This window comes from Zootoca vivipara, chromosome 1 (assembly GCF_963506605.1).
Source record: "Zootoca vivipara chromosome 1, rZooViv1.1, whole genome shotgun sequence".
NCBI lineage: Eukaryota > Metazoa > Chordata > Lepidosauria > Squamata > Lacertidae > Zootoca > Zootoca vivipara.
In genome coordinates this window covers 38,752,643-38,766,322 of record NC_083276.1, presented here as the reverse complement: position 1 = coordinate 38,766,322, position 13,680 = coordinate 38,752,643, and the positions used below count along the sequence as shown (strand labels likewise).

Sequence of the window (13,680 nt, the reverse complement as noted above, 5' to 3'; positions counted from 1 at the left end):
CAACCTCGTTCCGTGTAAATAGCAATGACTTGAGCACTGTAAATACGCAGCACCAATAAAAGAATAAAATGCAGAGCTGCGTAGCGTCGTTACTCTGAAGTAGTCTACTCCGGCCACTGTGACAGCAACCTCCTAATCATTTTTGGGCTACTTCGGAGTTGCCGGGATGAGCGTGTCCGAGGCGGAGAAGTGGCGGCAGATCGCTGAGCAAGCCCAGCTAGAACTGCAACAGTTGTCGCTGCAGGCGCAGGGAGAATTGAAGGCAGCTAAAGAGGAGACTAAGAAGGTCCAGGACGACCGGCTACAACTTGCGGAACAGGTGAGAGAGCTCCAGGAAAAAGAGCAGCATTTAAGGGCGGTGGCGGTAGACCTCCAAAACAAGCTGGATGCAGAGAAAAACAAGGCGGGAGGGGCTCCCCAAGTCCAAGTGCTGCCAGGAAGGAGAGCAGGGACCCTTGTAAGCAAGTTCAATGGAGACCCGAAGGAGTTTCAGGGCTTTGAGACTGAGATCGTGTATGCTCTTGAGCTGCACCAGAATGAGTTCCCCGATGATGAGCACAGAGTAGCGTTTATTGTGGAACATCTCACCGGAGCAGCCAGGGAGTGGCTAAGACCATTAATCGCAACCAAGAATCCTTGCATGAAAAATGTCCAACAATTTCTAGAAGGTTTGAGGACGATGTATTCGTCCGATAGTCATTTGGACCAGACTAAGGAGGAACTGCATAATTTACGCCAAGGAAATATGACAGTTCGCGCATATTGGGCGAAATTCACCATGCTGGTGCACAGACTGGGGTGGGTTTTGGATTCGCCTCCCATGCAAGCTGCGTTTTACTTGGGTTTGAGCGAGGAGGTGAAGGATGAACTCTCGAGAGGTCCAAAGCCCAGTACTATGGATCAGCTGAGCAAAGCAGCTCTGGCGGTGGGGGTGAGGCAGGAATCCCGGTGGAACGACAAGCAAGCGACGCGCGCAAAGCGGGCTTGGTTCCCACGGTCGCAGGAGAAGCCACTCCCTCAACAACCCTTTCAGGCCACGCCTGGAGCCAGCCAGGACCAGGAGCCCATGCAGATTGATAGCGCGCGCGCGCGGGCTTTTCAAACCCCAGCGGCGCCAAGACGCAAGGAGGGAAGGGGCGGGAATTGCTTTCTCTGCAACTCACCCCAGCATCTCGTCAGAGACTGCCCACATCGCAGGGAGTGGCAAGGAAAGGCGGGAACGGTGGTGCCCTCCCCCACTGACGCAGCACCACAGCAGGGAAACGGGAAAGCCTGGCTGCAGGAGACAAGGGGCAGCAGCCAGGCACAGTCAGCAGACAACAGCCCCAGCCCGCCCACCCGCACAGAGAGGTGCAGAGCCAGCCCACCCCTCCCAGAGCAGGAGTGGTTCTAGAAGTGACGCTAACGCTCCCAAATGGCTATCCCCTGACGGTCCTCGCCTTAATTGACAGTGGGGCGTCCGCCAACTTCTTCTCGAGAAGCTTTGCAGAAGAGCACCAAATCCAGCTTTTGCAGTTGGATTTTCCTCTGCACGTAGCAACCATTGACGGCAGGGAGCTGCTGGGAGGGGCCATCACACATCAAACCCCCCCCATGAGAATGACGGTGGGAAGGCACTCAGAGACACTGGCGTTCAACGTCACCACCATCTCAGACCCCCCCATCGTCTTGGGCATGAGCTGGCTGGCGCGCCACGACCCCTCCATCAGTTGGCACCAGAGGTGCATCACGTTTGGGTCAGACTTTTGTCTGGAACATTGCATGCAGCACCAACCAGGGGAGGGGCCTCCGATAGCCACGGTGGCCACCATGCATATCAAAGGGGGTGAGGCAATACCCAAGCAGTACTGGGACCTGCAGGAGGTCTTCAGCGAAGCGGAGTCCGACCACCTACCCCCGCACAGGCCTTTTGACTGCCAGATCAACCTGGTGCCAGGGGCGACGATACCCCCAGCCAAGCTGTACGCCATGTCAGACCAGGAGCTGGAGGATCTGCGCGCTTTCATCGACAAGAACCTCAAGCGGGGGTTCATAAGGGAAAGCAAGGCAGCAGGGGGCAGCCCGGTCTTCTGGGTGGACAAGAAAGACACGCAACAGCGCCGTCTTGTGGTGGACTTTAGACGGCTGAATTCGGTGACAGAGCCAGTGGCTTTCCCCATGCCCAGAGTGGATGATCTCCTGACAGCGGCACGCAGGGGCAAGATTTTCACCAAGCTGGACCTAAGGGGGGCGTACAACTTGATCAGGATCCGGGAAGGAGATGAATGGAAAACCACGATGTTCACGCCTCTGGGCTCTTTTGAATATCTGGTGATGCCCTTCGGTTTGCAAGGGGGCTCAGCATGCTTCCAGGCCTTCATGCACCACGTCCTGGGGTCCCTCCTCTTCAGGAAATGCTTGGTCTTCCTAGATGACATCCTTATCTACTCGAATGACCCAGTGCAGCATGTGAAAGATGTCAGAGAGGTGTTGCAACGCCTGAAGGAGAACCACCTGTATGTGAAGCTGGAGAAGTGCAAGTTTCACACCAAAGAGGTGGACTTCCTGGGCTACAAGCTGTCAGACAAGGGGCTGGCGATGGACAAGGACAAGGTGCAGGCCATCCTGGACTGGCACAGCCCCAGGACGCGCAAAGATGCCCAACGCCTACTAGGCTTCGCTAACTTCTACAGGAAGTTCATCAAGAACTTCTCTCGCGTTACGGCTCCCATCACGGACTGCCTGAGAGGCAAGCAGAAGTTCAAGTGGACACCAGAGGCGCAAGCAGCGTTCGAAAGCCTCAAGAGAGTGTTCGCCTCAGACCAAAACCTGTTCCATGTGGTGCAGGACGCGCCCCTACGCATTGAGACAGATGCTTCTGAAAAAGCTGTGGGCGCAATTTTGTTGCAACTGGACGCCAACAGGGAGTGGAGACCCTGTGCCTTCTTCTCCAGGAAGCTGACACAGCCTGAACGCAACTACACAGTGTTTGATAGGGAACTTCTTGCGATCTACGCTGCGTTCCAGCACTGGCGACACTTCCTGGTGGGCGCGAAGCACCCCATCCAGGTGTGCACAGACCACAAGAACCTGGAGTTCTGGAGAACTGCCAGGGTGCTCAACCAGCGGCAGATACGGTGGGCAGAGTTCTTCTCGAACTTCAACTTCTCCATCCACTACATCCCGGGGGAGCAGAATGTCAGGGCGGATGCCCTCTCCCGCAAGCCAGAGTACATGGAGGAGGAGGCGCCACCAGCCCCAAGGCACATTTTCCCCCCGTCGGCATGGTCCTGCGGAGCAGCTGTGGTGAGCGAGGCAGAACTCACAGCACTGACGGCAGCGGATGAATTTGCCAACCGCATCTTCAGAGAACTGAGAGGGGGGAGGGAGCAGGCAAAAGACTTTGCAGAACGCAGAGGGCTGCTTTTCTACAAGGGTGCGCTGTACCTACCCACCACCCAGCTTCGACGTACGGTCCTCAAGCAGATGCACGACAACCCTACAGCGGGGCATTTTGGAAGGGACAAAACCGCTCACCTAGTCATGAGACACTTCTGGTGGCCAGGGGTGCGGGAAGATGTTCGAGACTATGTAAGGGGCTGTACCACCTGCCAGCGGGCGAAGGTGGTCAGAGCAGCGCCACCAGGGTTGCTGGAGCCCTTAGCCACACCACACAGGCCGTGGGAAGTGGTGTCCATGGACTTCATCACAGATCTGCCTTCGTCCAGGGGTAAGACTGCAGTGTTGGTGGTGGTGGACCTTATGTCCAAAATGTGTCACTTTATACCGTGTGCCAGGGCAGTCTCGGCAGAAGAGACAGCCAAACTGTTTGTTGATCACATTTTCAGACTGCATGGATTACCTTTAAGGGTTATTTCGGATCGTGGCCGCCAATTTGTTTCCAGGTTCTGGCGGCGGCTCATGAACCTCCTGCAGGTGGAGGTCAGCTTGTCGACGGCTAGACACCCGCAGACCAACGGACAAGCGGAGAGGGTCAACGCCATTCTGCAGCAGTACCTGAGATGCTACGTCAGCCAGCGGCAAACGGACTGGGTGGATCGCTTGCCACTAGCAGAATTTGCCTACAACAATGCAGTGCACGTCTCCACAGGGGTGTCGCCCTTTAAGGCCAATTACGGGCGCGACCTCAGATCTTTCCCAGAGAGGGAGAGGGAGGAGGAGGAGGAGGAGGGCCCACAGGCTGAGGATTGGGCAGAGGAACTGGAGACGGTGCACCAGCAGCTCAGAGAACACTTGGAGAGGGCCAAGGAAGCGTACAAAAAGGGGGCAGATCGCCACAGGCGACAAGGGGAGGTCATCAGGGTGGGGGACAAGGTGTGGTTGTCCTCGGAGGGCCTTCCCACCAGAGGGAGGTGCAAAAAGCTGGCACCCAAAAGGCTGGGCCCCTTCACGGTCACGCAACAGGTAAACCCGGTGGCATACAGGCTGGCACTGCCAGAGGACATGAGGGTGCATCCAGTGTTTCATAGATCGCTGCTGTCGCCGTACAGGGAAAGCAGCAGGCTCCGAGACAGCGAACAAACCCCCGAGGGAGGGGGGGAGAGGGAAGGCAGGGAGCAACTCAATGAGGCCACGGCCATCCTGGATTCAAGGTGGGGGGTGGGGGGACTGGAGTACCTCATGGCATGGGAGGATGCTCCACCGTCCCAGAATGAATGGGTCCCAGCCACTCAGATACAGGAGGAATTCTTGGTGGAAGAATTTCACGCCCTCTTTCCCCACAGACCCAAGCCCTGGCACATGGAAAGGGAGGGGGAGGAGGAGGAGGCACGGGAGAGCAGCTCACCATGGCGCTGGGAAGCGGAGTTTGAGGAACCAGAGGATGAGGTATGGGTGTCAACGAGATCCACCCAGTCAGAGGAAGGAGCAGATTGGCAGAACGTTTTTACCCCCACCAGCTCTGACGCCACGGACTTTTTGGGATTCCCGTCCGCCCAGGCGGAAGGGGGGGGCTCGCAGGACTGGGGGGAGGTATTCACACCAACGGGCTCGGAGAGCACTGAGTTCTTAGGCTTCCAGTCGTCACCGACACATGGGGGGGGCCTGGGGAGGGGTGAAGGAGAGCTTGGGAGGGGGGTGGATGTGAGGGACAGGGGATATCGCGAAGTCCCTCCCCTCCTGAGTTCAAGCCCGTCCCCGAGCAAAGGGGAAAGCAGGGAGAGTTCCGATTCCAGTGGGGAAGCAGGAAGTCGTGTCCGAGGCTCAGGCAAGGTAGAGGAGCCAGGGTCCCAGGTGGGACAGGAAGGGGCAAGCAAGGGGGGAAGACCCATCCCTCCAACTCCAGAATTACGCAGGAAGAGGAGGGGCAAGAGGATGGGTCTGCCAAAGCTTTTGTGTTGGAGAAAGACGCGCCAAAAGCCATTAGGAGGTTCTGAAACCGACTGACAACCTCGTTCCGTGTAAATAGCAATGACTTGAGCACTGTAAATACGCAGCACCAATAAAAGAATAAAATGCAGAGCTGCGTAGCGTCGTTACTCTGAAGTAGTCTACTCCGGCCACTGTGACAGAAGTCTTCCTTCTAACTTTCTCTGAGTTTTCAAGTATAATGTGCTTAATAGCCTTTTGGACTTGTTTGTAGCCAAGTGATTTAAAGCAGCTTTAAATATACTTACAGAAAGAATGTCGTGTAGCCTGGTATGGCACAGTCATCCTAAAGAAAGACGTTTATTATCCTTTGTTATAAAACTATATACATGGAAATGGATACCTAATTCTATTGAGAGAAAAGAATGAAATGAACTGATATTAGTAGATTTCAGCCAGGAAAAAGAAGTGTGTTTAATGATTAAGGATCATCTGAAAGGTATAAGATAAACTATAAACTATTTTGTTGTTGTTTAGTCGTGTCCGACTATTAAACTAAAACTATTAATTTAATATTTTGTATTCCAGTACTCCAGAAAAGCCTCTTCTGTAGGTCACTCAAAAAAATCACACATTTAGGGCCAAGCTACACATGTTGTTAATTCTGTAAATAAATGGTTGCTGCTGCAGCAGCCGCCAAGCAGGATCGAAGACAATGGTAAAGAGGAAGGCAGGGGGTTAATTCCCACAGTACCAATGAAAAAAATAACTCCTCCCCAGTTGCTTATATTATTGGGAGGGAAACTTGGCATTATTCTGAGTCACTGGAAAGATGTTACATAGATATCTTTCATACGCAAAGCCCTGTGTCCAAAAAGCCATGTTCAACCAGTTCTGCATGCTGGGCTAGTCTTTCTCAAATCGTGCACCCATTCCACACTCCTTTTGCAAATAATGATACTTTCAAAATAATAATAATTGGGATATGGTATTGAGAGTTGTTATTCAAAAGTAATGCCAAAAAAACCCCACAAGGCATACCCAAAATTCTTTAAGTATGTCTAAGGTAGCTCTTTGGACGTACCCAAAATATTCATCCAGATCCTTAAAACTTCACAGTGTGAAATTATACAGTTCACTTAAAGTGAGCAAGGCATATACCTCATTGTGCTTACATTCAGTAGGGAAGGCTGCATGTAGAATGTTGTTCAACTTTGCACACTGATTGAAATGTGGCTAGTTGGGACCATGACTCTCTTCCTGGTGACCACCTTTTCCTAGTTGCTTAAACAGAATAAAGGATGCCATTTTTACCCCCAAGCTCTTCGCACATCATAGAAGCAAAAGTCCAGGAGAAATAGATCCTGCTGGGTGTAGCAGAGCGATACCCTGCACCACTCTCGTGTTCTCTGGCCTGCGTGGAGAACTTAACTTCATACCAGGCTTTGGAGATTGATACTGCTTTCAAATCCTGGAGTGTACAGAGGACTTGGGGAAGAGGTGGTGTTGCTGGAAACCACAAATCATGATTGACCAACCAAGGCCAACCCAATTATATGGACTCTTGGCTTGGAGAATGCATGAATAGTACCCAATATTTTGGGTGCATCCAAAGAGCTACCTTAGACAATAGTACCTTAGGAACATTCATTCCTGAGGTTTCTTCAATACCAGGCACCATACGCAAGCAGATTCAGCCCCAAGTATTCCTTTTTAGTATGTACAAGAAATATTTGGCAGCCTATTCTAAAATACATGATGCTGTATAGCCACTATGACTTAATAGAATGCACAATATCCATTACTACTGTGAAGGGAAACCTCCAATAGTATCACTACTATCATTACAAATATGTGCCAAAAGAAGAGAGATTAAATTTCGTGTTTGCATTTCAGAAGAAGCAAATCAGCTGCACAAGACAGTCCTGGAACTTGTCAGTTATAGAGGCAATAAATATATGAGTTTTAGTTTCCTGAAGTGAAAATTGCATATTTTCTGTAGTAGACAGGGTGTTGGGGGAGTGGGGCCCTAGGATTTACATGTTTCAAAGTGCCATAATACCCTGAAAATATAATAACACATAGACAAATATCTATGAACGTTTAACAGATTTACTCTATGCCATGTTAAGCACATCAGAACAATATATGGTTTGCAAATGCTTAAGCCTGTCAAAATATTACCAAGTAGCCATAATAGCTCATGCCAAATGCTGTTCATCAGCTTTGATTCTGCATGAAAAGAAATTCACATGAAATAATAATAATAATAATAATTTATTACGGTCAAAGACCAGCTTGAATTCACATGAAATTGAATATTTGTTACCTGGAAAAGAATTGTGGGAATCTCAATTTTCATTTTAGAAAGTGTGTGTACAGTATTCAACAAGCAGCTTAGGGTTTATTTAATTATTTTCTTTTGCATAGCAGAGTCATCAAATGATGTTAGCCTGACATTTTGTGAAATAAGTTGTTTTTGACAAAGAGCTCAACATGGAATAAAATATTGGTAGGTTACCATAGCAAGATGACCAAGGGTCAGTATGGCTACATAGGTATAGAAAACTATTGGGCGCTATATTGGGCACAGAGGGTTTCATTGGAGCTTTTCAGCATCAAGTGCATCAATCTCATAACAGTGTTCTTGACTGATCAGCACCTTAGTTTACTGTACTTGAAAGTAAGTTCCATTGAAGACAGTGGGATTTATTTCTGAAAAAAAACATACATAGGATTGTGTTTGTGGTATAAAAGAATGTGGAAGCACAATTCACCAAATAATGTAAATGAAAATGCCTTATATTTATGTATACTAGAAATGTGAAAACCATACACGCTTCCTTTCTTTTCACCATGGTAATGAGTGGTTTTATGGCACAAGATCACCATGCAAGACTGTTCCCAGACACAGCTGCATTAATTTGTATGAGTCAGTTAGAGTATTGGGCAAATACCCAACCTTCTATGTTTCTAAGAGAAAGATTCAGAAATCAGCTCACAGACTACCTTTATTCAATATTCAATATAGTTCAACACAGTGCTCAAATTATGTCAAGGCACCAAGGAAAACCAATGTGTTTAGGGTTGCTAGTCAGCTAAACGTACTCAAGGTAGAACCATTGAAATCAAAGGACCTATCTTAGTTAGGTGTATTAATTTCAATGGTTGTACTCTGAGTAAAAGTTAGTTGAATCCCACTCTACCAGTAGGATTACAGTCCAGGAATAATAGTTTTACTTACATGAGTGAGAGTATCTGTTTATAACCATTTGTGGCAAAGAAATTTATGTTCTTGCTTCACTTACAAATGTAGTGTGGTGGGGTAAGAGATCATGAAGATTGGGCACACAAATGTTTCACATATAACTCAGAAGCTTTTTCTATTCAAATCTATGATATCTTTAAAATAAAATACTAGAGTTCTTTCCACATGCACTATGACCATTTAAGATTTTATCATAAGTGTTTTGCTGAAAAATAGGGTGACTTTTTAATAAAAAATGGATTCAATTCAATTTGAAAATGATTAAATTTCTCAGCAGGACCCATGTCATATGTACATTCCAAATTTTGAAATGTCAGTTGGCCAAAGATTAATTTTTCCATTAAAAGTGAACAAATTTGGATTTGTTTTGTATGCTTAAGTCATGCCAGCCCTCTACTGAAAATGTCAGTGCCATACAGTGAGCTGGAACAAAAACCTGAGGGAAAATGCTTCTTACATATTGTGAATGAATTATCACCATTTTCACACACTACTATTCATGAACAAAAAATAATCCTTTCCCTCTTTTAGTCCTGGAAAATGAATATCTCCAAAGGCTCCACTTGAATTAAAACTAGGGGGAAATGGAAAAGGAATTCAGAAAATTCCATGTACAGTGGTACCTCTGGTTGCAAACGGGATCCATTCCGAAGCCCCGTTTGCAACATGAGCAGTACGCAACCCGCGCCAGCGCTTCTGTGCACGAGCGGGTCACGATTCAGCGCTTCTGCGCATGACGTCATTTGACGCTTCTGCGCACGCGCGAACCACCGAACCCAGAAGTAACATGTTCCGTTACTTCCAGGTTCGGCGCATTCGTAACCCGTGTTGTACGTAACCCGTAGCATTCATATCCAGAGGTATGACTGTATACGTTTCTGATTAGTCTCTAATGATAGTAATGGTTAAAAGTAATAACACTTTGTAAGGCTATTCAGTGGCTCATTAACAATTAAGTTGTTGATCTTAATTCAAATTTTAGTACATCAGAGGGGGGAAATCACTTATTGTAGAAAATGGGCTGAGAGATCCTTCTGTTCTTCATATAGGCCAGCTTTTGTTTCTACTTCTATACTTACTTGGATGTGATTTCTTAAGATCCTGTTTGGGATTCATATTATCCATTGCAGACATTGAACACCATTCCTAGGACCCATCACTCATAACTGTCAAGTTTTCACCAGATCCGCCTGCAACAATTTCATTGGTGTGAATGCCTCTAGCACAATCAGCATTCATTCTGACCATAGCACTTCCAAGCATCATTTAGTACTGATACACGTAATGTTGGCGTCTACACTTCTTGCTGCAGTGCCATTACTGCTGATTTCTACAGCCATGTCATCAAAAGGACTGCTGCAAGTGGTGTCTACTGTGCCTAAGGCTGCTGTGATAGGATACCTACCATGTATTTTTGTATTTAGTATTGCAGTATTTCTGTTCTACTTAAATGTAGGCAGCAAATATGGTCAACTTCTCTGAGTGGTACATAGGAAGAACATGAGTCTCAATGGTGGGAGGAAACAAAGCTCCAATGGCAGATCTGCTTTTAAAGACTTCTTCCCCATGTGACATTTTCCTGATAGGAATCTTAACTACTTTTGTTAATTTTAATAATACTGGTGAGGGATACATGACTGTTGGTGTAGGGAAAATAGAGGGTGCAATACATCAGTGCCCTTTGTCATAGTACCAACCTGTACAATTCTGCTATTTTGTCCTCTCGGGGTGAGAATTATTTTTAATTATTATTTTTTAAAGGACTGCCGGTACACCCCTGGTGTCCTTTGAAACTAGATCAAGCCATCAGTCCTTCCAAGTAGAACCTTTGATTCTCTCACCATTCCATCCAGCTCTTTAGTTCAATACTATTAAACATTGTTAATACCTGGGATCCTTTTATCCTGGATCACTGAATTCTCACTTTACTTTCACTTGACACTTTTACTCCTCTCACCATTTCCTTGAATTACCAGTTCAACATCAGTTCTTCAACAAGGAGCAGATATTCTTTTTCAGAATGGAGAAATAAAATTATTCCCAGAATCATCTATGGTTATTTCAGTAGACTACTTATTCATGTTTGCAGGGTATCACCTTCATCAAAGCCACCAAGTTCTAGATGGCTTCATTGGCAATCAACCCATGTCTTTCAGCTGGGCTTGAGTTATGTCCATAGACTATAGACAATTCCTTCCTGGCTCATCTCATCTCAGAAAGCTTCTGTGTCTTGCAGCAGCTAATCTAGTGCTCTTAAATTACGGTACAACAACCCCAAGAGCTTTTACCAAGTGCATCACAACCATTATAGCCCTTCTTAATTGTCAGAACATCACCCATATTCCATTATATAGACAGCTGGTTCTGGCTAGGAACGTACAGGCCAGTCTCCTCAGTGGGAAACAGCTACAGTCAATTTCCTAGGTGCTTTGAAAGGTAGGCTTGGCCATGGATAGATGACAAGCTTCCTGCTGAACGGAAGGCATCAAAAGGGTACTGCTTGGGACTTTTCACGGTTGATCCCTGGAATCCAAGTTATGTAATACTGTCACATGGCCAATTCCTGATGGGTATGGTCTTCTTCCACTGTCAGAGCACTATATTTCAAAATACCATTTGCTAGAAACTGCAGAAAGGGGAATGTGGCCGGCTTCTGAGAGAACAGGCTGCTGGACCAGATGGGTCATTGGTCTGATATGTCAGGGTCTTCTTACATTCTTCATCAGTGGATCTTGTTTTGGTGACTGCAGTATTAAAATGTTTGTTGTTTGGAGGCAAGTGGCTTTTGTTCTGCCTCCTGTGGAATCATCTCCCTCCCTGGAACTTTGAATACCCCCCTTCCAGATGACTAGTACCCCCAGGGGGTCCTGCCCCAAATTTGAGAACCACTGACCTAGGGCTTCCACTGTTTCCTCAAAAAATATCTGTTGAATCAATTAGCAGCTCTCACACAGATAATTCTGGGCCAGTCCCCCCCCCCCCCCCGTGTGTGTGTGTGTGTTGGTATATTACATTTTAGGAAATGATTGACTGGCACATGCACAGAATACACAAGTGCCGAGCAGATTTTCAAAATCTTCTTCCAAAGTTTCTGTCCTGTTGACCTGTTGAATTAATTAACATTAGCCCCACAGGCTAGGGTTTTTAATTGTGTATGTTCATAAAAGCCAGTTTTGTATCCCTTTGGTCAAAGGATTATGAATTGTCCAAGTCTTCTGTATTGTTGTGTAAACTCCCTTTAAAAAAAATCTTAAGAGGATGCCCCCCCCTTTTTAAATTAATGTATACATTCTGACGAGTTTCCAAAGATATGACCTTTAGGTGAACCCCTTTAACCTTCCCCTTAATTATTTGTTTGAAGACAGTGTAGTGTTCTCCTGCTGAGAATGAAGAACCATAATGCATTGCAGTCCTGTGAGTAAAGGAGTGTTGTAAGGAAGTGGAAAGGGACATAAATAAGGAGACCACCAGATGTAAATAATAAAAAGTGGTTGGAGCTGAAATAAAAACTGAAAAAGCAATTTAATTTACCTTATGAGTGGCTAGGTTGAAGAAAGCAAGGGTCAGCAAGGCTCAAAGTGGAGGAGAATCTGTTGTGTGTTACCAATCCAAGTACAGTACGTGCTTGTTTCATTCCTTAAACCTTGCCATCTGCATACATCATTAGAAGCTCATTGAAGAGAAAACAGTCTTATCAGGCTTTTCTGTTAATCTCTGTTGGCGTTAACTTCAGCTGATAAAAGGCATGCTAGCTGCAGAAGGCTCAGGTCAGTCCCTGTTTGGTCAGTGTAGCAACATTACTGGAAAGCAGCTAAGCAAATTAAGCCCTATCAAAGACCTTTGTCTTGGAGGACAGAAATATGCCTTGAATTCACAGTGTTATGTTAGGAATATAGCCTCAGTGACAGAAATCACTATTACCTAGAGGAGCAAGCTATAAAAGCAGTCTTAAATGCCTAGCATTTGCCTTTGACTAATTATAAGGCAGGGTATTGTTATTATTATTATTATTATTATTATTTTACAATGGGTGTGTTTAAATAGGGAGCAATGTGTAAACAAAAAGATGCAGAGTAGCCTATGTAGTCTTTTGAGTATTTATGCATCATCTACTAAATGACATTCCCATTAGCATACAATTAGAAGTGTTGATTTCAAAGGTGTCTATTGCTGTAAAGTGGACTTAACCTGGAAGAAGTGCAGTGGCTATGTCCAAACCCCAAATGCTAGATTCCTGTACCTTACAAACTTTTAATAATCATGGGTTTTATGTGAAGCTCACTGAAATCGTTATTAATTTATACGATACAAATAAGCTAAGTTTGAGGGGATGGGTATGTTTAGAATACCAGGAATCGCTAATGATCATTAGCAGTTCTTAAGGGTCATTTAGCTGAGGAATGAATGACAATACTGGACAAACCCTGAGCATAACTACTAACGTTCTCTAAAAACACAGAGAATGGAGATAAAAACAATAGAGATCAAAACAAGTGGGTCTTGTGAATTATAGAAAATGGCCTTAACTAAACTGTGCAATTAAAAAACATTTTTTTGGGAAAAAATCATTTTACTGGGGTTAGTTTGAGCAAGATTATCTGATGTGGGTTGTTATGCATTAACTTAATGGGGAAATATGCAAGCACTTATTTTTGGATTACCCACAAAATTAAATCCAGGCTTCCCTTGCCAAATAATGGGCTTTACCTAACATTCAGATGACTCGGACACTGCTTTAGTTATGGTACCTGATTGGAGAAGAAGTTATTTTGGGCCTAATAATAAACACATGTACCTGCAATTCCCTCTTTCTATCAAGTTGAAAGGTGCCCCGGTTTATGGTTGGAAGTTGCCTTATGCTCTCTGCCCTGGGTGTCCCACTCTTGGTTGAAAAGGTCGCCCCCAGCTGGCACTGACCTCCAAATGACCCTTGACTTTACAGGCTTAAACTGCAGGAGTTGTAGAAGAGCAGAAGTTCTTTCTGGGCCAGCACTTATTGCTGCTGTGCTGGTGATAAAACTTCAGACAGCCTAATTGATGGCTTTGCTGACCTAACAATACCTTGTGAAAGCACAGAATAGCAAAGCCTGGTCCTCATTTATGGA

The 13,680-nt window shown here is 46.0% G+C and overlaps 1 protein-coding gene across 7 annotated transcripts in view; it reads left to right on the top strand.

Annotated features, from left to right (window-relative positions):
- Positions 1-13,680, top strand: part of MEIS2 (Meis homeobox 2) — a 237,743-nt gene that overhangs the window by 215,695 nt on the left and 8,368 nt on the right. The gene's annotated exons all lie outside the window — the stretch shown is intronic.